The sequence below is a fragment of the Rattus norvegicus genome, chromosome 4 (genome assembly GCF_036323735.1).
Source record: "Rattus norvegicus strain BN/NHsdMcwi chromosome 4, GRCr8, whole genome shotgun sequence".
In the NCBI taxonomy this organism is placed as follows: domain Eukaryota; kingdom Metazoa; phylum Chordata; class Mammalia; order Rodentia; family Muridae; genus Rattus; species Rattus norvegicus.
Genome location: NC_086022.1, coordinates 82,145,993 through 82,171,177, shown reverse-complemented (window position 1 = coordinate 82,171,177; position 25,185 = coordinate 82,145,993). Strand labels below are relative to the sequence as shown.

Below are 25,185 nucleotides of genomic sequence, written 5' to 3'. Positions count from 1 at the left end.
ATGGACCCAACAGGACAGGTGTACACTGTCCAATAAACATGCTTAATTAATACTGTTTCTCTAGCCGCATGAAACCCTGAGTAGACATTATCGCCATTCATTGAACTGGTTTGGATGAAAATGTAGAAGTAAATGGTATTGTGAAAACTGTAAACTTTCTCATCTCCCTTACAAATAAAAAATTGAAAAATGGAGAGCAATAAGCAAGGACAATGAGGTTTATTTGATGCATTTGTGGGTTTTTTTTTCTCCTTTCCTTAAAGCAATTTCTGCGCTGAAGCTTGGCCTTGGGGCATGGGGGAGCTTGTTCTGTCCTGCTAACCACAGTGGCATTATTTCCTCTTCTGTGGGAAGGGCCAGCCTGAGGTCCTGCTGGTCCCATGGCCTTCTTAGCTATTGTTCATCACGGGTCATCTTCCTTCCTTCCTTACCTCACCTTCAAAACACCGTGCTTACATTTCCTGGCTGTTGTTTGTTTTGTTCCGAGGTACTGAGGTGAAGTGGAAATGTCTGGTTTCTTTGGAGACTCGGTTGTGTCGTGTGATGTTTTTCTGGAATCTGTCTTATGAGAACAGGCACTTGGTGTTTGTCTAGAAGCAGCCTGGTGAAGAGGCGTGCCATGCTTTCCTGGAGTGATGCTTGAGAGGACACCCAATGTTTAAAAAGAGTGTAAGTGTAACCCAACACCCAGTTGCATTGGCTCACCTTGCCACTCTTTGCTGGTCATTGTAGGGCGACGCTGACGCTGGTCTCCGCTGATGACGCTGTGGCATTGGTTCGTCTTGCCTTCTTTGCTAATCATTGCTTGTTGTGACTTCATAGAGAGAAGCACAGCAAGGAACTTCTGGTGTTGTTCTAGCAGCTTCTCGACAATTCTGCTGACTCAGGCTGATTGGCAGAGCCTTGCAGTTTCTTCTGGACTGAACTGCTACTGCAGATTTGTGAATGGTGTTTGCAAGTGGATTGAGCTACCACTGCTGATTGCTGTGAACTGAACTGCCGCTATCCTGATAATGAATACTGGACTCACCCAAAAGAACTATTTCTAAGCAGGTTCACATACCCTTTTCCCTGTTAACCCTTTCTTTCCAATACCTCTGGTGGATGATGGGCTAGAAGGGAAGTTAAAGCATTTAAGAACCCTTATAATAAAGTAGCTTTTGAAAAATCTAAGCCTTGCAGGACTCCCTGAAGAGAGCTGGTAATGAGGTAATCAAGAAAGTACAGGCAGACATCCAGAGACATGGACATAGAAAAAAGCTGTGGACTAGTCTCTCTGATAGAGAAACCTCAGCACCCTGAAGCTGTTTATTTATTATGTACAGTCGAACAGGGAGGTGAGGCTATTTACATAGGGATTAACAAGGAGCCGGGGGTGTCTATGGTATACAGCTGAACAAGGAGGCAGGGTTGTTGCATAGGGATTAACAAGGAGCCGGGATCTATGGCATACAGCTGAACAAGAGGACAGGGTCAGCTAATCTCAGTATGAGCAGTCTCTGTAGGGCGCAGTCTTCAGGTGTAAACATCTCCGGGAGAAGGCTGTGGTGGACATCTTCTGCACACTATCACCATCCATACTTTATTATAAGGGTTCTTAAATGCTTTAACTTCCCTTCTAGCCCATCATCCACCAGAGGTATTGGAAAGAAAGGGTTAACAGGGAAAAGGGTATGTGAACCTGCTTAGAAATAGTTCTTTTGGGTGAGTCCAGTATTCATTATCAGGATAGCGGCAGTTCAGTTCACAGCAATCAGCAGTGGTAGCTCAATCCACTTGCAAACACCATTCACAAATCTGCAGTAGCAGTTCAGTCCAGAAGAAACTGCAAGGCTCTGCCAATCAGCCTGAGTCAGCAGAATTGGCGAGAAGCTGCTAGAACACTATCACCATCCATATCACTTCCATCCCCAGGAAGGCTTCCCCATTTCTCTGTGTTCCCCTGGCCTGAGGGAAGGGTTTGACCTTGGTGTAGCAGTGATCACATCAACAACACACATCCACTCAGCTTCACATACTCAGTGCTTTACACTAGGGACTTGGGAGAAGGGACTGGTGGGTTGGTTTGCTTTGTTTAAGACAGGTTTCATTTTATATCTGAAACCCACTTTGTAGACCAGGCTAGCCTCGCATTTGTGTGATCCATTGCCTCCCGAGTGTTAGAACTGTAGCATGCATGACCATAGCATGCTCAGTGTTTTCTGATCCTGGGAAAATGCCTTCTAGTGCTGCCTATGCCTTGTCAATCTAGCCCTGTCAAGGATCTTTTGAGGCTGACCCCATTTCCAGAAATGGACACTAAACCTCAAAGACACTAGCAACACAATGGGTGTCACAGCTCCTGTGTGAACACATAGCTAAGGTTCAGGCCAGTCAACTGACTCCATAAACAAATTGCTTTTGGGATGTTTTCTTGTTAAATGTTAAGGCTCAATGTGTACCTGGTAAAGAAAAAGAGCCTGAGAGCCACAGAAGTGATGTGCAAGGTCACTTCAGTTGAACAATTACTTGGTCTCTCTCCACTGTACTCTACAGAGTTAATTACATTAGCGCGTTATATGAAAAGGTAAATGTGAGGTCTGGGGAGATGGGCCAGTCAGTCAAGTGCTTGGAGCACAAGTGTGAGGACCGGTGTTCAGATTTCCAGAATGTACATTAAAAACTGGCATTAAGCTAGAAAGGTGGCTCAGCAGGTAGACATCATGGATGCCTGATGACCTGAATTTGATCCCAGGAACCACATGATAGAAAGAGAAAGCCATCTCCTCATAGTTATCCTGATTGCCATGTGTATACAGAATATACAATCCCCTCATAAGATAAACACATAAAAAAGTATTCTAAAGGAAAGTTGGGGGCAATGCATGCCTATGATCCCAGTACTGGGAGACAGAGACAGGCAGGTCCTCGGAGTTTACTAAGTAGCCGGCCATTAGCAGAATCAGTCTGCTCCAGGTTCATAGAGAGACCCTCTCAAAATATAAGGTATAGAGTGACTTAAAAATTGCTCTCTTTGTCTGCACACACACACACACACACACACACGCACACGCGCACACACTTACCACACTTACTGCATACACACCCCATAGACACATACCACACACACACAAAATACACCACACACATACACCACATTCACCACACACACACGCACATACAAACATACACATACACACACATACACACACCACACATATACCTACACCACACACACACACATACATACACACAATCCACTACACACAAATATATCACACTCACCACACACACACATACATATACACACACACACACTTACCACACACATGCCCCATATACACATACCACACACACAAAATACACCACACACATACACCACATTCACCACACACACACATATACACACATACACACATACACACACCACACATATACCTATACCACACACACACACACACAATACACTACACACACATACATCACACTCACTACACACACACACATCACACTCACCACACACACACATATATACACACACATACATGCACACACACATACACATACACACACCACACATATACCTACACCACACACACACATACATACACACAATCCACTACACACAAATATATCACACTCACCACACACACACACACATACATATACACACACACACACTTACCACACACATGCCCCATATACACATACCACACACACAAAATACACCACACACATACACCACATTCACCACACACACATATATACACACACACACATACACACACCACACATATACCTACACCACACACACACACAATACACTACACACACATACATCACACTCACCACACACACACACATCACACTCACCACACACACACATATATAACACACATTCATGCACACACACATACACATACACACACCACACATATATCTACACCACACACACACACACACACAATACACTACACACACATACATCACACTCACCACACACACACACACAATACAGCACACACACATACATGGACACACACATACACATACACACACCACACATATACCTACACCACACACACACACACAATACACCACACACACATACATCACACTCACCACACACACACACACCATACACACTACACTCACCACATACATACACTCACACCACATATACCACTCACATACCATACTTACTGCACACCCATCCCATACACACACATTCACCATACACCATCACACACACACACACACACACACACACACAAGGGCAAGAGGAAGACAGGGTAGTGGAGTACATGTGACAGGGAGGGAGCTGTGTGGCTTGAATAAGAAATGTCCTTCATAAATTCAGGTATTTGAACTCTTGGTCCTCATTTGGTGACACTTTCCGGGGAGGTTTATGGAACCTTTAGGAGGCAGAACTTTGCAGGAGGAGGAATGTCTTTGGGAGGGCATGGTTAAGGTTTTATAGCTTTACCCTACTTCCTGTCCTTTCTGTTGCTCTGCTCCCTGCGTGTGGATGAGTATGTGGTCAGCCAGCTTCCCGCTCACGATGGAAACGCCTCCTCTGGAACCATAAGCCAGAAAACCCCCTTTCTTCCTTAAGTTGCTTTCGGTCGTGGTATTTTATCACAGCAACAGGAAAGTAACCAATAATAGGGACTGACTGAGGAGTGGCCACAAGGAGGGGAGAGAGGGATGGTGGAGGTAGTCAAGGTGAGGAACAAGAAAGAACTAGGACTAATATATATATGGATGAAGGTCCCATAAGTCTCATCACTTTATAAGCTAACGTAAAAAGTAAAAATATAAAATTAAAATTAAATAATTTAGATAATATATCCCAATACCAAAAACCTGCTGCTAAGTTTACTGAAGCATTTGCTAATAAGAGAGAGAAAACAAATTAGTTCTGACTTCTTTTGCCCTCTTTTGTATCTTTCACTCATTGCCGTTGTTTGTACCAAGGCCTAATAAACGGTATCCCATCTCCTCCGATCTCATCTCTCCGCCCTTCCTGGGTGGGGCATCAGAGTGACAGTGTGGCTCTCAAATGAGGCATTAGGGGAAAGAGGCCGGGGGACAACAGGGAGAGGTGGATCTGGAGCCAAAGGCTGGTGCATGACAGAAGGATTCTGGATCCATACCCATGCGCCTTGACACTGAGGGCAACATGGCTGCGCTCCTGCCCCCTGCTGCTTCTCCAGGCTTGGGAAAATGTCAACCGCCAGTTTCTATCAAATTTAGGCTCCACCAAGCAGAGAGTCGTCAATGTGTGATGTTTATAGAAATGTAGAGGCAGAATGCTTGCTTAGAAACACAGGGTGGGCAGAAAGAGTATGGATTTGAGAACCGGGTAGTTTGAAAGCTGCAGGTAAACTCCTGGCCAACCTTTCTACCAGCGGTCTCAAGGAAGTGAGCCGACTCCCCTCACAATGGGCTCTCAGCTTTAGTCTATGTATATGCGTGTTTTGCTGTCTGTATGTGTATATACCACATGCATGTCAGTCCTTCTTAGGAGCCAGAAGATGGCATCAGATCTCCTAGAACTGGAATTGCAAATGGTTATGAACAACTATGTGGGTGATGAGAACTGAACCCATGTTCCCTGCAAGAACAAAAAAGATGCTCTTAACCCCTAAGTCATCTCTTCAGTTGCAATAATGAACTTTCAGAATTGAGAAGAAAATATCTGATATCACTTACGTTGCTGGTTTAAAGAAAGAACGAGAAGCTGGAACTCACCTACCGAGTTCCAAGTCTCAAAAGGCATCAAAGATCCTGACAGCTGAATGGCACTGGGGCTACAGTGTATGTGGTGACCCACCAGTGGCAGCGGCACACAAAACGCACGGTCTGACCTGAGCACTGGCTAGGGCGTGTGAGTGTGCACCGTCACTTGTGAACAACTTTTACATGAACGTATGCAACCATACCCCATACCTTCTCCTCACAGAACTCATGGGGTATTGCCTCATCCAAATGAGCTTTCCGGAGCTCACCACGCCCTGCCCCCACCACGCCCCGCCCCCCAAGTTCTCTGCCTGATAGTCTAACAGGCCAGAGCACCGTGACTTTGAAATATCATCCTAAGGTCTCTGGTCTTTTGACATTGTGACAGGACATTGTGGTCTGCACTCACAGCTGCGCTGGAGGCACGGGGCTCACAGGTTGCAGGCTGAACACTTCAGGTGATAGACGCTCGCAGACATTTTACTGCGATCCCGAGTGGTCAGGAGACACGGAAAGCAGCCTCCTGGATTGCTTTCTGTTGCTGAGAGAAACACTGTGTCAGGGGCAACTAGGAGAGGAAAGGGTTTATAGCTGACGGCCCATGGTGCATGGACGTCGGGGCGGAACACTGGAGGCAGGGGCCCATGGTGCATGGACGTCGGGGCGGAACACTGGAGGCAGGGGCTGGAGCAGAGGCCATGGAGGAATGCCCCCTACTGCCGTGCCCTGGGTGGCTCGCTCAGCCTGCTCCCTTACAGCACCCGGGACTTTGCACAGGGGATGGGGAGGTTGCACACCCAAAATAGGCAGCGCCCTCCCTCGCCATCTTTAATCACAGAAACGCCTGCAGGTCATTCCCCGGAAGGTGATTCTGCACCTGAGATTCCCTCTTAGCAGGTGACTCTGGTTTGCATCACATTGACAAAACCAAGCAGCCCAGGCAGTGACTGAGAAAGAAGGAAACTGGCATTTCACCGCTGTTCTACCCATCATGGTTTCAACAAAGCCAAACCTGTCCTTGTCCCTGACGCTCTGGCGGCAGAGGAGGCTGAGTCGGCTTTAAGGGGCTTCCTAATAGCATTCAGGCAAATCAGTTTACACGGCTGGACATGGTGTCCCAGCCACAGAGAACATTTTTGTTTGTCTGTTTGTTTTCTGTTAGGAAAGAGCTCACTGCCACAGCGAAATACCAGGAACCCCTTAGCATTTTTCTTGATTTCTTTAAGAGTCAACATTAGGCATATTAAGAACAACAACCCAATCATTAAGCCCTCTGCGGTTCTCCTAGGAGCCAGCTCTGTGGCTTTAATCAGGTTATGGCCAAGTCATTCTCATCCCAGCCATTTATCTTCTTTGTTTACACACACACACACACACACACACACACACACACACACACACACACACACACACACCAAGTGGCATTCTCCTTAACAGCAAAAATGGAAGTTAGTAGTCAAAATCGAGAACAAAAGGCCTTCTAGTTTCTACACATGAGGTAACATCCACTTGCTCTTATTAGCTGGCAAACAACAAAATAGGCTGATTCTGATGACGCCTGTTAGGTGTTAATTATCTGGGGGTTCTGGGGTTGTTTTATCTACAGCCAGAGATGACTTAAGAACAAGCCCACACAGAAATCCAAGGCTACAGGGCCTCAGAAGTCACCGGCCTACCAGTGCATTTCCTCCCGAGGAGGCGTCCAGCCTCAGACGGGCAGAAATGAATGTGGGCTTGTCACAGAAAGTTATGCTTTTTGGGGGGAGGGGGGTTGGTTTGGTTTTCAATCCCTCGGCTTTATCAGCCGTTTTATGGGCTGGAGTTAAATGGCAGGACAATGCAGTTTGCTCTCTTACTGCTCAGCCCTAACAGCCATGATGAGCTATAATTAGAAGTAAAACCACCGCATAAATAACGTGGCAGAAAAAATCGCCACTGTGAGAAGCCAGACTTTGGCTATGGAAATTCCAGCAGGCCTTACGTATCCATCACACTCAAGGGGCCACCGAGTGTTCGAGCCCGCATTTGTCTCACTAAAGCCAAGATGGGAGCCATTTAGACTTTCAAATCAGCTTTGGAAAATAGAGTGCCGTTTTAAACAGACCGCCTTCTACTAAGTGGGATGTAGAAGCCTGTCACCTGGAGGGCAGGCCAGCCAGCTGCAGAGGCTGGGAGGTAGAGTGGTCTGAGCCCAGAGCTCGATGGGGAAAGGCAGAAGGCAGGGACGAGGTCCTACCCCCTGCATCATTAAGCTGCTTGTACTTCATTGGAGCCACCCAGCACAGCAGCCTACGCTTGCTCTCGGGACATCTTGCAAATATCACTTAGAGGTGAAGTCAGGGGGTCCTGTATTTTTTAACTACGTTTTCCTAGCCTTTTGTATGGACCTCCTTTAGTTCTCATCACAGCCTTAAGAAGTCAAGGAAGAGAAAATCAACTGTATGCCACATCTGAAAATGATCTTAAAGGAGGGCTAACAGCCAGAGGTGGTCTGCCTTTGCCAGCCCATTTTCAGACAGCAGAGAAATTAGCCCAAGGGCTGAGACTTTTTTCATGGATGACATAGGAAACTGGAACAAATTCTCTTTTCCTGACCCCACCTCTCTTAGCCAGAGGGTGAGAAAACAAACCCTCAAAGCACATCACCACAGGAGAAGTGCCTCACTTACAAAAGTGAGAATCACTTTAAAAATTGCCTTAATATTTATTTGCTTTTTTAAATGTCTTATACATTTTTTTTCTATGGGGTCAGCCAGGATATGTAAGGTCTAGACTTCCTGCAGAATTAAAGGGAAAGTTCATCTGGAGACTTCTCTTCAGCACATACAGACTCAAGCAAACAGAAAGCAAAATTGAATCCATTAGGAACTACGTTGACAGTTTCATTCGTTTTGTTTAAAATGTGCCTGGTATGACACAGTACAGGAAGTAAAACGCCTCCACACTTAACCGGCAAGCGCAGCTCCAATTCACATGGGAGCTTGTCCATGTTTTTATCTGGGTAGGACCACATATGGCACAGCATGGGACGTTTTTAAATTGAGATATGAAGTGCTTGATTTCTTTCTTTGGAGCTGTTTTAGTCTAACAAATTTACTGCACGTCTCAGAAAACACATAGCTTTGCCAAAGTTGGTGAGTAGCCCGGCATGGTTTATCTCCAGCCCACAGCTCTTTCCCTGAATTCAATACTGCAGGCACAATTTAATGCAAACCCAATTTATGACTTAATGCTCTAGGGACCTGGTGGGAGATTGTTACATTATTCTTTTCTAATCCTATTTGTGTTTTAATTTGCTAAGTCTGTAATGAGGTGCATGCCTTGAATAGATTCAAGATCTTTCACATTGCTTTTGACTTTGTTTAATATAATAGATTTTACAGTTTGCATTAAATACCCAGGTGCTACGGTCAGTATTATCTCTTTATTTTCCCAACTAGAGTGAATAAAATTACAGCATGAAAGTAATTGTGTACATGTTTCCTTGTTTATTGTAATGGTTTATTTCCCATTATAATTCTTGATTCAAATTACATCTAGTTCTCCAAAAGTCAATTCTCCGTGGGCTCCCACTTCCCTCTCTCACACAGTCGTAGCCTCTGAAGAAAATGGTGTATTGGCTGTCAATTGATCAGTTGAAAAATAATAGAATAAGTTTTCTGGTCTAATTTATGATTTCATTAAACAGGAAGGGAGGGAGAAAGGGAGGGAGGCTGGGGGGGGGGGTGCTGTGTCACCATGTACCTGCCGCTGTTCTGTTGGTGGCGTTTGTCTGAAACACACCATCTCTAATCAGAACTGCACATCGCCCAACTCCACGGTGTGTCATTTGCTGTCCATAACTGTGTTATAGCCAATTATAGCTAAATTCTCTGTTCTATATGCACAATCAAAGGGCGTCTGGAATGCATTTTGCTATTTTCTGAATCCTATTATTGCAGATGTGTTTATTACGTTCAGAAGATGGCTTTCTGAAATTACCCTGGAATTGTACAACCCACCTGCCATTTACCAACAAAAGGCCCTAAGCCTTTCTTTGCGAGGGGAAAGTTCCTCCAGCCACAGCTAACGTTTCCGGTGCCATTTTCTCCTACAACTGTTTTGAGAAAGCCTCATTGCCCCGGCTTCTGAACATTTGCAAAAGCAACCAAGTTCTCCAGCTAGCTCTTACTTTTAAATTAATAACGCAGCGGGTCAAGAAGAGTCGCAGAGCAGCTTTTGACTCCCGCGGTGGATGGTGCTGGCTTTAATTATCTTTATTAACATTCTTCAAACTATGAATAAAAGAGATTACAAAACATGCCTCAAACCATAAGTATTTGATAGCCCCGAAGCAGCTCCTTGAGGTGAGCTGTCACAAGGATAAAAGCTTCAAGTTATGTCCTTCAGTTTCATTCGGGGCCATTTTAGGAGGTGAGCGGGTGCTGTAAGAAAGACACACGATATCTGTTTGGAAATGTAGCACCTCGTCATGAATTATTAAGGGAGGAAGGCAGGCACGTCTAAAACGAACGCCCTCCTTTCCCAATGCCGAAGCTCGGACACTTAAATCCTCCACCCCCAAGCCCGAGCCTGAGTTTACTTTATCACCAGCGTTTGCCTCGCAGGGCCAGGAGATATTATTACCTTTTTATTTGCTATTTTTACAGAAACCAACAAAGTGCTTTGAAAATATATAAGCACTTAATTCAAGCCAAGCCTCTTCCATGAGCCTTTCATTCAAGCCCTTTTCTAATTTGTTTTCCTGTAGCCAGGAGCCTGGAGAAGACACAGTGATTTATGTTTTCATTTATTTACTTTATTTGGGCTTTTCATTTAAGAAAAGAATTTCTACACGACCCCCACCACCCTTCCTTCTGCATCATCTCACCCACTCTCTCTCCGAGCTGTCTCAGAGCCAGACTTCCCAGTCTCAGAATAGTGCTTAGGGGACTTCGCCCACTGTCTGGGCTAGGGTTAGGCTCCTTCCACCACAGGAGTGGCAACACTTAGGCATCTTCTCTCCATCCATTAACAAAGGAAATTCTTGCAGGACTTGCAAGAACTGGGGGTCTAGCAGCCATGGTCTTGAATGCTGAGTCTATTCCCTACCTGGTGACTTTAAGGCAGCGTCTTCCTTCTACACATTCATTGGTCCTGTCTTTCTGTCAACTAACTTAGCAATTAACTGTTGCGTGCCAGCCTCTGTGCAGGTAGCAGGTAGTATAGACAATCGCCTGGCTTGCGCTGAACCAGCCAGGTAGAGAGACAGACAAGTGGTAGCCACAGTAACAGGGGACGCCAGGAGAACTTTCTTCAGATGAGTCTGTAAGTGATGGTGTAAAATTGGGAAGTTGGAGCTGAGTGTAGAGCCACAGGCCAGTGACCTCAACACTTGGGAAGCCGGAACAGGAAGATTAATGGTTTAAGACCTGCCTCTGTTGCATAGTGAGTTGGAGGTCAGCCTGGGCTACATAGAACCCTGTCTAAGATAGATAGGTGATAGATAGATAGATAGATAGATAGATAGATAGATAGATAGAAAGAAAGAAAGAATAGGGATTCTTATGATTTGAATATAAAATTCTCCCCACAGGCTCATACATTTGCACACTTGGTACCCATCCGGTGACACTACTTAGGAAACCATGGAGCCTTTGGGAGGTGGGCCTAGCTGAACGAAGTGCATCACAGGAGAGGTAGGCCTTATGGTTTGTAGCCTGTCCCACTCTCTGTCCAGTGTCTGTTTCCTGGTCCACCCTAGTGTGAGCAAGCTCTAAGTGCCGGAGCCACAAAGAACCCTGCTGCCTTGCCTTACCAGCCACCATTCCCCAAACATGAGCCAGAAGAAACCTTTCCTCCCTCAGGTTGCGTTAGCTGGGTTTGTAAGCACGTTGGTGAGAGAAGTAACTAAGTATGGGGCCCTATGATGTCTGTTTCAGGGGTGAGGGGGCTCTGTATGACTAAAGGAGTTAATGCATAATGAGGTCTTTGCATTGCTGATGGCATAAAGACCTGCTTAAGAAACAATCGGGAAAGCAAATACTGGCATAGTTGCTAAGTTCCATCCGGAATCCTTACAAGAATCAGTATCAGCCGGCCATAGCCTTTCACCATCAAGATGATGCACGCTCTGTCCTGTGGCTCTCACATCTTTGTTCCTATGGAGGTAACAAAAAAAAAAAATACTGTCTTTTGCTGAACATAAAGTAAATACAAAAACAGATAAGCTAAATTGATAGGCTCTCTTCTGCCTAAAAAATTCACTAACAATCAATTGAATCTTTATCAAAAAACTAGGAAAACTAGAGCAGAAATGAAAGAAAGAGCTCAGCTGGACTCAGTCTCCAGAGGACTCACCTTCCCAGCCAAGGCCCAGATTTCTTCAGCGGAAGTACGCTGTCCTCGGAACAAAAATAACAACATTTAAATGTTAACACTCAAGAACTGTTTTAAATAGATTTGCACCTTGGGCAATCTATTTGACGTGGAAATATTAAAAGTATTTCCTTCAGCAGAAACTGGTTCCAGGTACAACCCAATGAACCTGCCCTACTGAGACTAAGTGTTACTGCAGAGAAGGGCAGAGCCTAGGCCCAACACAGTATGGCTCCCCAACATGGCTTCCGAAAGCAAAGAAGACCATAGGCTGATGTGAACAGCACTTAAATGCTCACACAAGCTCTAAAACGCCTGAGGTTAACCATATCTTTTAGTTGAACTTTATCGAATAGTTCAGTGAGCTGTTTTGGTGACCTTCAGATAGGGCCCGAGTCAAGGGCAGACTACCCTGCACAAACACTGACAAGAAGGCAGGCCCTGAGTGCAGCCTGGGAACTCAGATGAGGGGAAGAACATTTTGACAAGGCCAAGTAGCTAAACAGCAAGGGAAGACCCATTTAGGAGGGAAACTGACGGACTTGCCTAGATGTGGTATGATTTAGGGACTATTACGAAAAAGTGGCTTCCCAGCTTCAGTTCCTACTTAGCAGTTGTTCACTAAAGTCAATTTCAAGGTAACGTCTCTCACGTGTGTGCACTCGCAGAGCGCTGTACTAAAGGGCCGCTGTGTGGTGTGATTGTGGTTGGAAGTTTGAAAAGACACTAGTGGCTGTGGGCAGAGAAGAAAGAGTTGCCTTAGGGTCCAAGAGAGATCCAGAGGTCAGAAGTCAACAAGAACAAAGGATAGAAGGACACCCCACAAGAACTGGAGCTGCAGAAAGTCCCAGAAGTCCCGGGCGTGGTAGTGACATTCATCCAGCTCATGGATGGAGAGTGGAATCAATCCCACCCCTCCTGAGCTGAGTCTGTAAGCAGCTGTTCCAAACCCGCCCCCACCTTACATGCTGGAGTAGCTGACAAGTCAAATACACACACACACACACACACACACACACACACACACACACACACGTGCACGCGAGCCAGGGTTAGGGACTCAGTAATGCCCTAAGTGCATTCTGATAGAGGTCTCTTTAAGCAGGAGAACCCCGTTGTCAATGAATAGTTGCCCATCTAATGACTGATTGGCGCACAGAGTCTCTAATGACTACTGTTCATTAGAGATGACTGGAACAGCAGGACTCTTGGGAACTCTTTTGAATTCCTCTTAGAGGCTTTATGAGAGCCCCTGCTCACAGGCTAACACCACTGCCCAGCTTACTGAACCCACAGACTTGACACCACCCCGAGAACCCAGCAGACACATGATAAAACTTGGAAGCATAAAGGCAAATATGGAACCCACATGACAGAGCCGTGCCGCACTGCCAAAACCATATGAGAATCTCCAGAGAGGCATGCTGGGAATCAAATGAGCTCCCGAGAGGTGACTACCTCTGCCAGGAATGGAGTCGTCATCGTGGTAGTGCAGAAAATGAGTAAATTCACCATTCATTCATCATTTAATAAATTAATGTTTATTAAATACCGATTATCCATACGGCAGCGGAGGATAAATGTTTTATATACATCACACCAATATGTACAGTTGCCATGGTTGTACGGGAAAACTGACACTTTGGCAAGTCAAGAGGCCACGTGGAGCTATATGACACATCAAATACCGTGCCACCAGCGACAATCAGACGTGGCAGCCAACTCCAGGGCTCTTCTTAAAATTACTTTTTTCTTTTTATATTATTCTCAAGAGTCTCAACTCAAGCACTTGATATTTTGAAAACTCTCCACCTCTACAGACATAAGGGAAGGCTGCTGCCGTTGCTATCCATAGAAGGAGATTGCCAATTCTCACTCTTATGGAGAACATAATTAAGACGTTCAGGGAAGTCTCAGGTGGTTATGGCAAAGTATTCTCCCCCAGCTCTTCCTTCTGACAGAGGTAGGCCATGCCTGGACTGTTAGAAAGACAGGGCGCTCAGTGGTTGGGCAGGTTTCCTTGTCAGCCACAGCCCCTGCCCACAGTGAAGCTGATCTCACACAGAACCAGGCACAAAGAACAGTCAAATTCCATGGAAGGTAGGCGCAGGGTGCAGGGACGTCTCATTAAAATACGGAGAGACCAATAACTCTTTGCAGGACAGCAAGCCACACCTTAGAGTTAACAGACCTGATTTAACTTAAAATAACCATGAAAAGAGCGATGGGGGTACAGCATCGAGAGAAGAGAGGAGAGAGAGAGAGAGAGAGAGAGAGAGAGAGAGAGAGAGAGAGAGAGAGAGACCCACAAAGTTAATGAAGATCTCCATCCCCCACCTCCACTCCATGTCTGCAGGCCTCTCTTGAGCACTTAACACATCAGGCGGGAGCCGGCTAAGCAGAGACTCACTGGTGAAGATTTTTGATGGAAGATTATCAAGGTGTGGAAGTTGCAAATGGCTTTCAAGGTCTCTCTCCATCTGCTCTGACCTTAGGAGAATGACCCTGAGACCACCTGTGTCCCCAGACATGGAGAATGGGAAGAGGGTCTTGCCTTCATAGTGTGCAGTCAAAGCACTCCACCGTGCAGCAACAGAGTATCTCATCTCAGCCGAGATGGAGAGGCAACCATTCGTCTCTCCTCCGAAAGCTACCACCGATGTTGGTTGACCTCCATTACTGAACTGGTACAGATTAGCTGAAGTAATACTTTAACTGCTTTTTTTTTAATACCCAACTATATGTTCTGCTATAAGGAATAGCAAATGTTTAATCATAAATATTTTAATGGCTTCAGGGATTCATAGTATTCAATGACCGTGTTAAATGATAATAATCACATCTGGTTTATTACTATAGTAATTCAGCAGATTCTCCTCAGCAGTTATTTTTTATTATATGTGCTGTGCTACTGTCATGGTCATTTATAGCAGTAATATTTTAAAGTGGCTCATTTGTTTGTTTAAGGACAGTTTCACAATATATTTCTGTATTAATATACATTTTGCACGATTATTTCCAAGCTGCCACTGGAAAATTGATCCCAGCCTGTTACGATTGGAGAGGCCAGTGACACACAAAATGTCCAGAGCTGGAGATGGAGTCGGGGGACGACATGGGACCGTCCGAGTGCCCACTGGGGTCATAATTGCTGCTGCTAAGTGGCATTCAGAAATGAAGAGGTGGCTTAAGAATTAAGAGGTAGTAAGTGCAAAGAGAAGGCCACAGATTTGAGGTGGGGGGAGATCTCAGAGGCAGCGATGTCTGGGAGGAGCCATGAGATGCATCGTCTGCAAGACCAAGGTCAAGACTTGACAGCCTCAGTGATGTATCAATAACGTGGTGCCAGGGAGAAAGTGACAAGTGAAGCAAGGTCAAGTCAAGGTCGCCTGCAAGGTCACTCGCTTATGTCTCTGCCTCCAATGCTGACATCCACTTCAAATCCAGCCTTAATGAGAAACAATGGCCGCCATGTGAGCCCCCAGTGGACCTTTGAGGCGGTCCACTTGGATGGTCCCTGCAGTGCGTATCATGGGCATCATGGTCAATGCCTGCTACACCTCTTCCCTTCTTGGTGCACCAATTCATCCATTGCTCCTTAGGAGGCAAGGCAAGCAAGGGGACCTTCCTAACCTGAGGGAGGCAGTTTCCGTTGGCAGTCTGATAAATCAGGCTGTAGAAAGCCAGGAAAAAAAAAACTGCCCAACTCCAGCCTTGCTTCCTCTAGCCTGGTTTCTGATTGGACAGAAGACAGAGGGCAAATGGCTTTTACAGCTATGACTGATGTCTGACTATAAAATGGTCTGTAACCAGAAATGCCAACTGACATGCTTGCTGATTTAACGGACACCCAGGGTTATGTTTGTTGAGTCGCTTAAGTAAACATGTGCTGGGTTTGAGGGCGCTAGCCGTGTGATCATTTCTCCTGGTCTTCCTTCCCATTTTATTTTACTTCGTCATAAAATTGAGGATAGTAAAGCCACGCTTCCCCTTTCTAATAATAATGAAGATTTACTCCTAGCAGAAGTAGGTCCTCTCATTTCTTCTGGTTTCTGCCTCCAAGGTAACTGTGACAGGTACAGAAGCCGTTAACATAGGCAAGGTTAGAAGTCACAGTCTTTGGACAGCTGACTCCTGGGGCTTTGGAGAGATTCTCACAAGTTTGTTTTTGCATTCAGAGAACTAGGGGTCACTGCCAGATCAATGGAAAGGGAAGAAGTCTGTTTAACTACAAATCAACAAAAGCATCAGGGACAAAGATATTGGCCTTCCCAACATGGACGTCAGACTAGGACATGGCCATCAGACTAGGCATGGCCATTGGACTAGGCATGGCCATCAGACTAGGCATGGCCATCGGACTAGGCATGGCCACTGGACTAGGCATGGCCTTTGATATCATTGGCTTCTGCAGCCTGGGGTTTCTCTGACTCTCTGGTTATTATGACTGTGAGCAGGTCAGGTTTGGTGGAGAACTTGGCTTTTGTACTGCTGTAGAATGATTTCTCAGAGGCCTATACATCTTACTGCATTTGAAAATTGTCCCAAGCAAATGGTTCAGAAGTGTGAAAGTCATCACGCAGCGGTTCCTGGCTCTTTCTGTGGGAATGGTCCATTAGATCCATTTGATTTGGTATTTCATGTTGAGTTAGGAATAGGACACTGGTTCCCAGTCTTCACCCACTCAATGTCGACCTCCTCAGCGCTCTCTGGGCTTCAGCAGACAGCACCTACCTCAGGCATGCTGGAGCCCAAGACAAAACCTACCAGCTGCTTCTGTTCTACAGCCTCCGACTTCTAACGTCCCAAGGGGGACTATCTCCAGAACTTTCCATTTTTCTGTTACTTGAAGCATTTTCATTACTTAAAAAAAAGTAGACAATAGAGTTTTAAAAAGAGAGAGAGAACATGAAGTTGGGTGGGTATGAGGAGAGGTAGGGGGAATCTAAGGAGTTAGGTGATGATTATGGAATTCTCAGAGAACTAATATTGTTTTGTTTTATTTTTTAAGTAGTTGAGTCACTTGTTTTGTGGGTAGCAGCTGATCCTGGTGCCTTTTTCAGTGGTAAATCTTGACTCACCTTTCCTCTCTGGAAATTGCCCTCCTCAATCTTTGAATTCTCCCTGAGTGTGTTTTCGGGGTTTACTCAGACTGCAGGAGGCGGCCCCATCTTACGCATCATAAGAACCAATTCTTTGAATGTATTTATTCTTCTTACTCATTTGGTTTGTTTCCAAGGCCACTGACTTTAGCCTTCGCCTCTATTAATCAATTTCTCCAGCATTAATTCTTATTCATCATTTTTTCTAATCTCCTGAAATTAGTATGTGTATTTTCTTTTTTCCTGGTTCTTTTTAATTATAGAAGAAGTCAAAATAGTGTGCATGTGGGCTGAATCAGAACCACAAATGGTTACTGTGTAACTCGGGACTGAGAATGGCTCTTATGCTTTTAAAGAAGTATAAGCCAAACAAAACAGAAAATAGTCTACTGAGAAGTCCGTGAGTTCCCCTGGCTCCCACCTGCTGCGGGGAAAGCAGATGCTGGCCCTTGCTCCAAGCATTCCATGCTCTCCTTACCTTCTACAGAAGCACAACTTTTCCTCTGTCCCATCAGCTCATGTGACTTAGACTCTTTGCTCTTGGTTTCTGGATATAAACTTTCCCGTTTAATTATTTTTTTTATCAAAGGACTCTTCAAGAGTATTTCATGTTATTTCTCTTGCTCTTCTTTTGACCGTAGCCACTATCAGCATAAGGATAGAGGGTGACTGGTCTTCTGGTCCTTTTACTCACTAGCTAGCATTGTAGGTGCTCACTGTCTTTTTTTGTTTCACATAGCATTTTATAATTTTTTTCTCAACCCACATTCCTTCTTGACCTAAACATTTTTGATAAGACCCTCCTGCTTATCTTTCTAATAATTGACTTTTGAGCTAAATTCAGCATTGCAATTAATATAAGTCAAAACAACGGGACAGCATGCTGCTGTGTTATCAAGGTGTACACTGTGAGACACTGGCTCCAGCCCTAGAGTCAACTGCATGGCTTCATAGGAAATCTCCATTGCTTTCCTGGCCTGGAGGGATGCCACAGATGCCTCTTCACTGTGGCGAATTCTCTACAGGACAGCGCTCCTTGTTGGGTGTGAACATGGATACAAATGCACCTGACACTGGAAATTAGTAAACCCGTAGCTTGGTTAGACTAAAGATACCCAAGAATATAGACTGAGGAGGAGAGTTGACAGTTATGTTCACAGCAAATGTGTGTCTAGCTGTCATCACACTCAGTGAACCCGTTAGATGTGTTACTTAATTATCTGCCATTAAGGAAAGACCCATTCGGTCTCCATGAGCCATCTAGAATTTCAAGTCCCTATAAACACCGCAATCTGGAATCTTGAAAGACCTTCTGATCTCCCGAGCTGAAGACATCTTCCTACAAGCTCACTCTTCTTAAATCTGACCTCAGTTCTTCAGACATGTTGATAGGAGTGTTTTCTCTATGACCATGAGTTGGCTGTACCTGAGGATGTGATTCCACAGAATTAAGTCCCAGAGAGGCTTGCCTAGAAATAATCCTCCAAGCTATTCACTTACAGTGAGAAATGGAACTAGTATACACATAAAATAGTCGTGTGTCAGTAAAGCCAATATGCTAACGTTATTGTAAAGTCATTTAGAAATAAGGTGAAGCTCACTTTTTCTCAATGCCTTTCTACACTTATCAAAAGTACCCCTGGCTTCAATAGCACATGGTCACATAAATAAAACATGGTATATTCATCAGCATAATATGATTTGACAATAAAAGGGAATAAAGTTCTGATCAATACTACATGGGCGGAAGCAGATTATAACATGATCCTCTTTGTATGAATGGTCAAAGGTAGGCACATCTATAGACCTGCAATGTAGGCGAGTGCTTGCCCGTGCCTGAGGAGAGGGTAAGAAGTTGGGGGGTAGGAGGTAATTGTAAAAGGTATGGGGATTTTTTTTTGGAGAATGATTAAAAATATCCTAGAAAACTGACAGCTGCCCAGTTCTATACAAAGACAGCCTGATTGTATAATTTAGGTGAGTAAATTATATATATTGAATTATTGTCCAAAGGCAGCTGCTTTGGATCATTTCAAAAGCATCTCTGAGGTGGCTTATGGAAACCTTCACCCTCTTGTATTTTCATGTGAGTGCATTGTTTTGAAGGCCACGTGTTTCTCTTGGTAGATGGCAGAAGAGAAAGAGGACAGTCAAAAGTCAGGTCACCAAGGAGAGTGGCGTGAGAAGCAGCAGAGGAAAAGAGAGAGATGGGAGAGAGAAGAAAAGGAAGCCTACCCTGTGTGACCACCTTCCCAGAGATAGCTCCAGGGATCCTGGCAACGGTTCCCTCCCAGCATTTCCAGGAAGTGCTGACCGTGCTTTTTCTGCAGTCAAAACCTCTCCCTTCCTCTGCTTTTCCTCTGAGTCTCCATTGCTTGTAGGTTTCTTGGGGATACCTTTATGCTGTGGGGCCCTTTGACTGACGCTCTCCATGCCTGGGGACAGCCAGAACTCCAGTCTACTGGCTTTGTACAGAGTCTCCTGCCTGGGCCTGGGACTCCAGCCAGCAGCAGGTTGCGAAGTCTGCAGCAAAGAGGGCAGATTGCTGGAGTTTGGTCAAGAGAACAGATGTGTGTGATGGGCCAATCTGACCACAGAGAGACATTTCCCTGCACCTTCTAAAGGTGCACAATTGCCTGGGTGAGCCAAGGCAATTTGACATGCATTACCTTCTTCATAAGCATGGAGGGCTGGAGCCCTTCCTCCCGTAGGCTGTGCGAGCTAGGTAGGAGAGGAAGCCAAGTGTCTCGGAAATGCTGTAGCAGCTTCGGGGAAACACATGTCCATGGAAAGAGCCCAACAGTGTACTAATGGCCTAGCCGTTACCACACCCTGGCCAGAAGTAAGAAGCTATTGATCGTCTGTTCACTCTGCGTTCAAGGAGAGACTGGCGCCATCTTTACAGGGGAAGGGGGAGGACACAGGACAGGACACACGAACCTTCTACTTCATTTAAAGGAGCCTCTCCATGCCTTTCATAGCCTTGCCCAACACTGGCTGGTGTCTGCCCCCTTTACAGTGCATGCTCCTGCTAGCCGTCTCCATAAACCAAAGGGACTCCTGTATCACCAGGACCATTAACGTGAGCTGGGGAGACCAGCTGCCCCAGTCAGTGAAGCATCAAGGACACCGGGTGAGAATTCCAAAGGTAGAGAGGGTTCTTCCTGTGAAGGACTGGTGCCACTTTCTAACCTCTCTACCTGGAATATATTGTTTTATCATCTTGTTAAGTACACCCTGTGACTTTCAGCTACCCAGAAACTCTTGAATTCCGGTTTCCCCCGCTCCTGGGGCACCAAACACACATTCTTCTCCATGTTTCTGCCTCCTTCACACCAAACCACTCACCACCTCAGTGCAACTTGGTGTATAATGTGTGCTCCCTCACCAGGTCGGTGAGATGAAATTCCGGGCTTTGATTTCACTGAAGGAGTGTGAGGGAAAGTTTGACCCAGGGATAGACAAGAACACCCCCAGCCATGGAGCTGACGGAGCAAAATCATCTACTGTTTGCCATGGGAGACAGACACCCCAGCCACGGGGGGTTGTTTTGTTTCATTTTCATGATATAGAGAAGACACTAAAAAGTCTAGACTCATTCAAACAAGAGAGGTTGTTAAAAAGTAAGTTGATTTTTAGATATGTTGAAAACTTCTGGGGAATACCAATGAGGTCTAGAAATATGACCGAGATTCAAGCATGGTGCTTTGGTCAGGTGTCTGGTTGCAGCAACAGGACAATTAACCTACACAATGTTGGTAGCTGGCACCTTTCACTCAGAGAGATCCGACTGGGATTTCCCCTATGCTGTCCCATGCATCACAGCTCATTCCTTTCTGGCATTGGGTAGTGTTACCTTGTATGGATGCCCTATAATTTGCCCATCCGTTCAACCAGAAAATAGGCTCAGGGTATTTTTAAATAAAAACATCACTGAAAGAAATGACCCATTCCTTTGTGAGCCTTCACCGGGCTCGAAGCCCTTGCAGAACGGAAATTGTACCTTTTCAGTCTCCTTCTTGATACATCATTGGCTCCCAGGCCACGGCCACTTGAATAAACAAAAGAAGCAAAGACAGAATGAGGCCAGCTCTGTACAGGAGGGCCATACAGAGAAACCCAGCTTTGAGACACCACCGCCTTCCCAGACGGACCATTTATTTCTAGGAGCGTCTCGTGATCACAGGAGACACCAAGTGTCTTTTGTTTGGATGAGACAGGAAACTTGCAACAGAACCGGGTCTCACTACTCGCCGGGAAGATGAACCCTCAGTGCAGTCTTCCGTGACTCAGTTTCCCGGTCTGTACTTTGTAATACTTTTGGGAGGAATCCTCCGAGCGAATGCCACCCGTCCCCATAGGAAGCACCAGTGGGAGCTGACACACACTCCTCGGTCTGACTGAAAGTGCTGAAAGGAGAGCTTTCTTGTCCAGTGCCCCCTGGGCAGGTCCAGCTGCTCTGTAGCAGAACTTTCCAAGTGTCGGGAGTCGGTAAAGCTCCTCAGAAGGCTCCCTCTCCCCGTTTCCTGGGGTGTGAGATGCCAGCCTCACTTGGGAAAGTAGTATTCACTCGTGTCGCAAGGCCACTGGAGAGAAGCCTGAGGAGAGATGCTCTCTCCTTGCTCCTTCCAGACTCCTGCTCCTGACTCTGCCTCTTTCTTTATTCCTCACACTGGTTCACTGAAGAGGCCCGCACAGCTGACAGAGAGCAACACACAGAGCTTTCAAATACAAAGCATCTCAATAAGGAAATGTGAAACCCGGATGTGAGATCAGTTTATGTAAGCTGCCCATTGTGTGAGTGTGTGGGCCTATATGTGCAGGTGTGCGCGAGTGTGTGCATGTATTTGTGAGTATATGTGTGCATGTGTGTGTGTGAGTAGGTGATTGTGTGTGTGCATGTGCGAATGAGTACATGGGTACATGGTTGAGTGTGTGCATGTGTGAGAGTGTATGTGCATGTGTGAGCGTGTGTGTGAAGGTATGTAAGTGTATATGGGAGTGTGCGTGGTATGTGTGTATATAGATCCATGCATACATATGTGTACATAAACCAGAGGTCAGTATCAGGCGTCTTCCTTTATTTCTTCTCTACCTTGCTTTAGTGAGACTTATGCTGTCTTCAATCATGCGACTACGTGTGTGGGGATGTACATGTGAGTGCAGGTGCTCTCGGAGGCCAGAGGCATCAGAACCCTCTGAAACTGGTGTTATAGGCAGTTCTGAGCCACCCCAAATGGGTGCTAGAAACATGACCTGGGCCCTCTGTAAGAGCAGCGAGTGTTCATAACTCCAGAGCCATCTCCCCAGTCCTCCATCTTGTTTTTTTTTTTTTTTTTTTTTGGTTCTTTTTTTTTTTCCGGAGCTGGGGACCGAACCCAGGACCTTGCGCTTCCTAGGTAAGCGCTCTACCACTGAGCTAAATCCCCAGCCCCCCCATCTTGTTTTTTGAGACAGGATTTCTCCCTATATTTGGAGCTCACCAATCCAGCAAGCTCCAGATGCCCTTTTGTCTCTGCCTCCCCAGTGAGATTGCAGGTACATACATGCAGTTGACCTAGCCTTTTACATGGGCACTGGGTATCAAACTCATATCCTCGTGCTTGCCTAGCAGGCGCTTTACCCACTGAGCCCCTGGTGATGTTACTATCACTTGGGAAGAGAAAATGAGGGCCCCTGTTTGTGACAGGTTTTAGGAGACCTCACCAGACTGGCCCTAGAAGGCTGCCTCCTCCCTTGCGTCCCCGTGTGGTAGAGACAGCCAATCTCCAACCCACATGACTGTACTTCCATCCAAGACAATTCAATTAATTTTGTGCATGAAATTTGGTGGGGTACATGCCAAATACTTAACTGAAATCAAGATGCAAACTTCCCTCCATCCACCCCATTTTGTAAATCCTGTCAAAAATGAAACCAAAGCGTTAAGCTTGCCTGCCAACGCTGGCCCTCTCTGCCCCAGCTGCCCATTGTTCTAGGTTCCCCCCCCCCCCCCCCCGTTGTGTCCCTCCAGAGCTCTGGTGCTCCTTCTGGTGTATTTATGGGTCTCCAGGCAGGCCCCTTGTACTGTTAGCTCTACTGATGTTGCCAAGCCTAAGATCCCTTTTAGGGACTGATTTTATTTAAAGAGCACCCCATTAATGGGTTTAATGGCCTTTCAATCACTTAGCATGCATTGTCAATGAGATAGAATCGATTTTCTGAGAATTCTTGTTCTGGGGGGAAAACAAACAGCCATTGCTTCCGACTGCACTGTGACCAGTGAACAGATGATGAGGAACTGAGCTGCAGTAGAGGATGCCAAGCGTCTCCTGCGGCAACCCAGCAGCAAGCTGGGCACGCTAGACCCTGAGACACTCTGCCTGGCAGCTTTGGAAGACTCTCACTGTCCGTTTACAGAAAACCTGATCCAGACCTGATCCGTTCTTTTGTGTGTGTGTGTTGGGGGGTGGGGGAGTATGTTTCTTGTGATGGTGTGTCAAATCTTCAGGCTCATAGCTACAGCCGTGGTACGGCTGATAGCCCAGCATCCCCAGACATGAACCTAAAAATAAAATCATTTTCATTATCTAAGGCTTCACAACCCGGCACCCTCACACATGCCTGAGCTTCTGAGGGGTGCTGAATTCCACCCTTGAATTGGTGATAGCATTTGCCCAAGTGACTCTGGGGCTCCAAATGGTGGGGTTACAGGGAGGGGCATGGGGAAGGGGGAAAAGAACAGTCCTCTGTCACACTCAGGATTTGACTTTTTGTTGTTGCTAAGCCAAGTGTGCCCCTTCCTATTCTTCCATAGTCAGCCTACTGTTGGTCCCCGCCCTTTTCTTCCTTGTCCTCAAATCTCCTTCCAGAGCCCCTGCCTGAGCCCCTACCCCACCGCTGTCATGCCCTGTGGTCAGTCCTTGGCACTCAGTCCAGAGGGTGAACTGATTTTCACTTCTGACCTCATTTCACAGAGAGGAAGGAAAGGCCGAGGAGGCAGGTCCCATCTGACAGGAAAACCTTTCTCCTGAAGCTGAGCTTACGGTGTCTTCTCCCATTTCGTCTCACTCACCTTTCCTAACGTATGCAAAACAATCTCAGTCATGTCCAGCTCATGATAATACCAAGAGCACCCGTCACCTGCAAAGTGCCCACCCTCTGTCAAATGCCTCGAATTCTCCCCACACCATCTCTCCCCTCTGTTCTCTTCTTATAAAAAAAAATGCCACCAGAGAGAAAAAAGGAAACCATAGGTTAAACGTTTTCCTGCAGTCCCACACCGATTGAAATCTTATTCTTACAAGTTGAACTCTGGGCTAATATTTTGTGTCTGTTTTTATTTTTAAATCCTAACCTGGTATCATTACTAAAAAATGATAGCTTAAAGATAAGGAGACTGCATGTCAGATATGTGAGCCACCCAAGGTTTCCCAGCCTATCACCGTCAAGGCAAGCATCTGAGACTAGTAGGCTGATATCTGTGCTTAGAAGGCAATGTCAGTGTCACCTCCCAAGGCCTGTGGTTTCCCCATTGCACCAAAGCCACTCTGTACTCTCCTGAGCAATTTGGAAAGTGCCCGGTAAGTTTCTCCAACACAGTAGTTGAAAAGGGAATGGAGGCGATGCCAGGCAGAGCGGTCTCCGAGCCCCTGCCTTGAACTGGAAGCTCATTTGCATTTGTCCTTCTGCAATCATTTCCAATTCCCAGGCAGAACACAATTTAACTGCAAAATTCGCCTTAACTAGGCAGCTGTCTGCCGCAGTCAGGCGCCAGGCTCAGGTGCGACTCCCAGTAGGCACTCTTGAAGCAGTGTGCCAGCCTCTGTGAAGCAATACAAAGTCACCTCGGAGAAATGAGACACCACTTGGATGGGACGTGTGCTCCTGGGCTGCTCCTTGTCAGTTCAGGGCTGTGTGGTGGGTGCCAATCATGGCTCAATTACTCCCAGACTTGCCTGCTAAAGGTGTCCCTGTCATTTAGGGGAACTGGTTCACGGCCAGCTACCACACATGTCCGTGTATC

General features: G+C 46.0%; 2 long non-coding RNA genes across 5 annotated transcripts; one reads left to right on the top strand and one right to left on the bottom strand.

The window, feature by feature from the left end:
* Positions 1-8,753: 8,753 nt before the first annotated feature.
* LOC120102274 (uncharacterized) lies at positions 8,754-12,196 on the bottom strand. Its single transcript, XR_005503574.2, has 4 exons — positions 12,061-12,196; positions 11,519-11,861; positions 10,813-11,026; positions 8,754-10,145 (listed from the first exon to the last, which is right to left on the bottom strand). It is a non-coding gene; the product is annotated as an uncharacterized LOC120102274 (long non-coding RNA).
* Positions 11,789-15,982, top strand: LOC120102273 (uncharacterized). 4 transcript variants are annotated; one of them, XR_005503572.2, is made up of 3 exons: positions 11,789-11,869; positions 14,435-14,765; positions 15,102-15,982. It is a non-coding gene; the product is annotated as an uncharacterized LOC120102273 (long non-coding RNA). The 4 variants fall into 4 exon arrangements; XR_005503570.2 differs by having other exon boundaries at positions 14,435-14,781; XR_005503571.2 differs by having other exon boundaries at positions 12,001-14,781.
* The last annotated feature ends 9,203 nt before the right edge of the window (positions 15,983-25,185 follow it).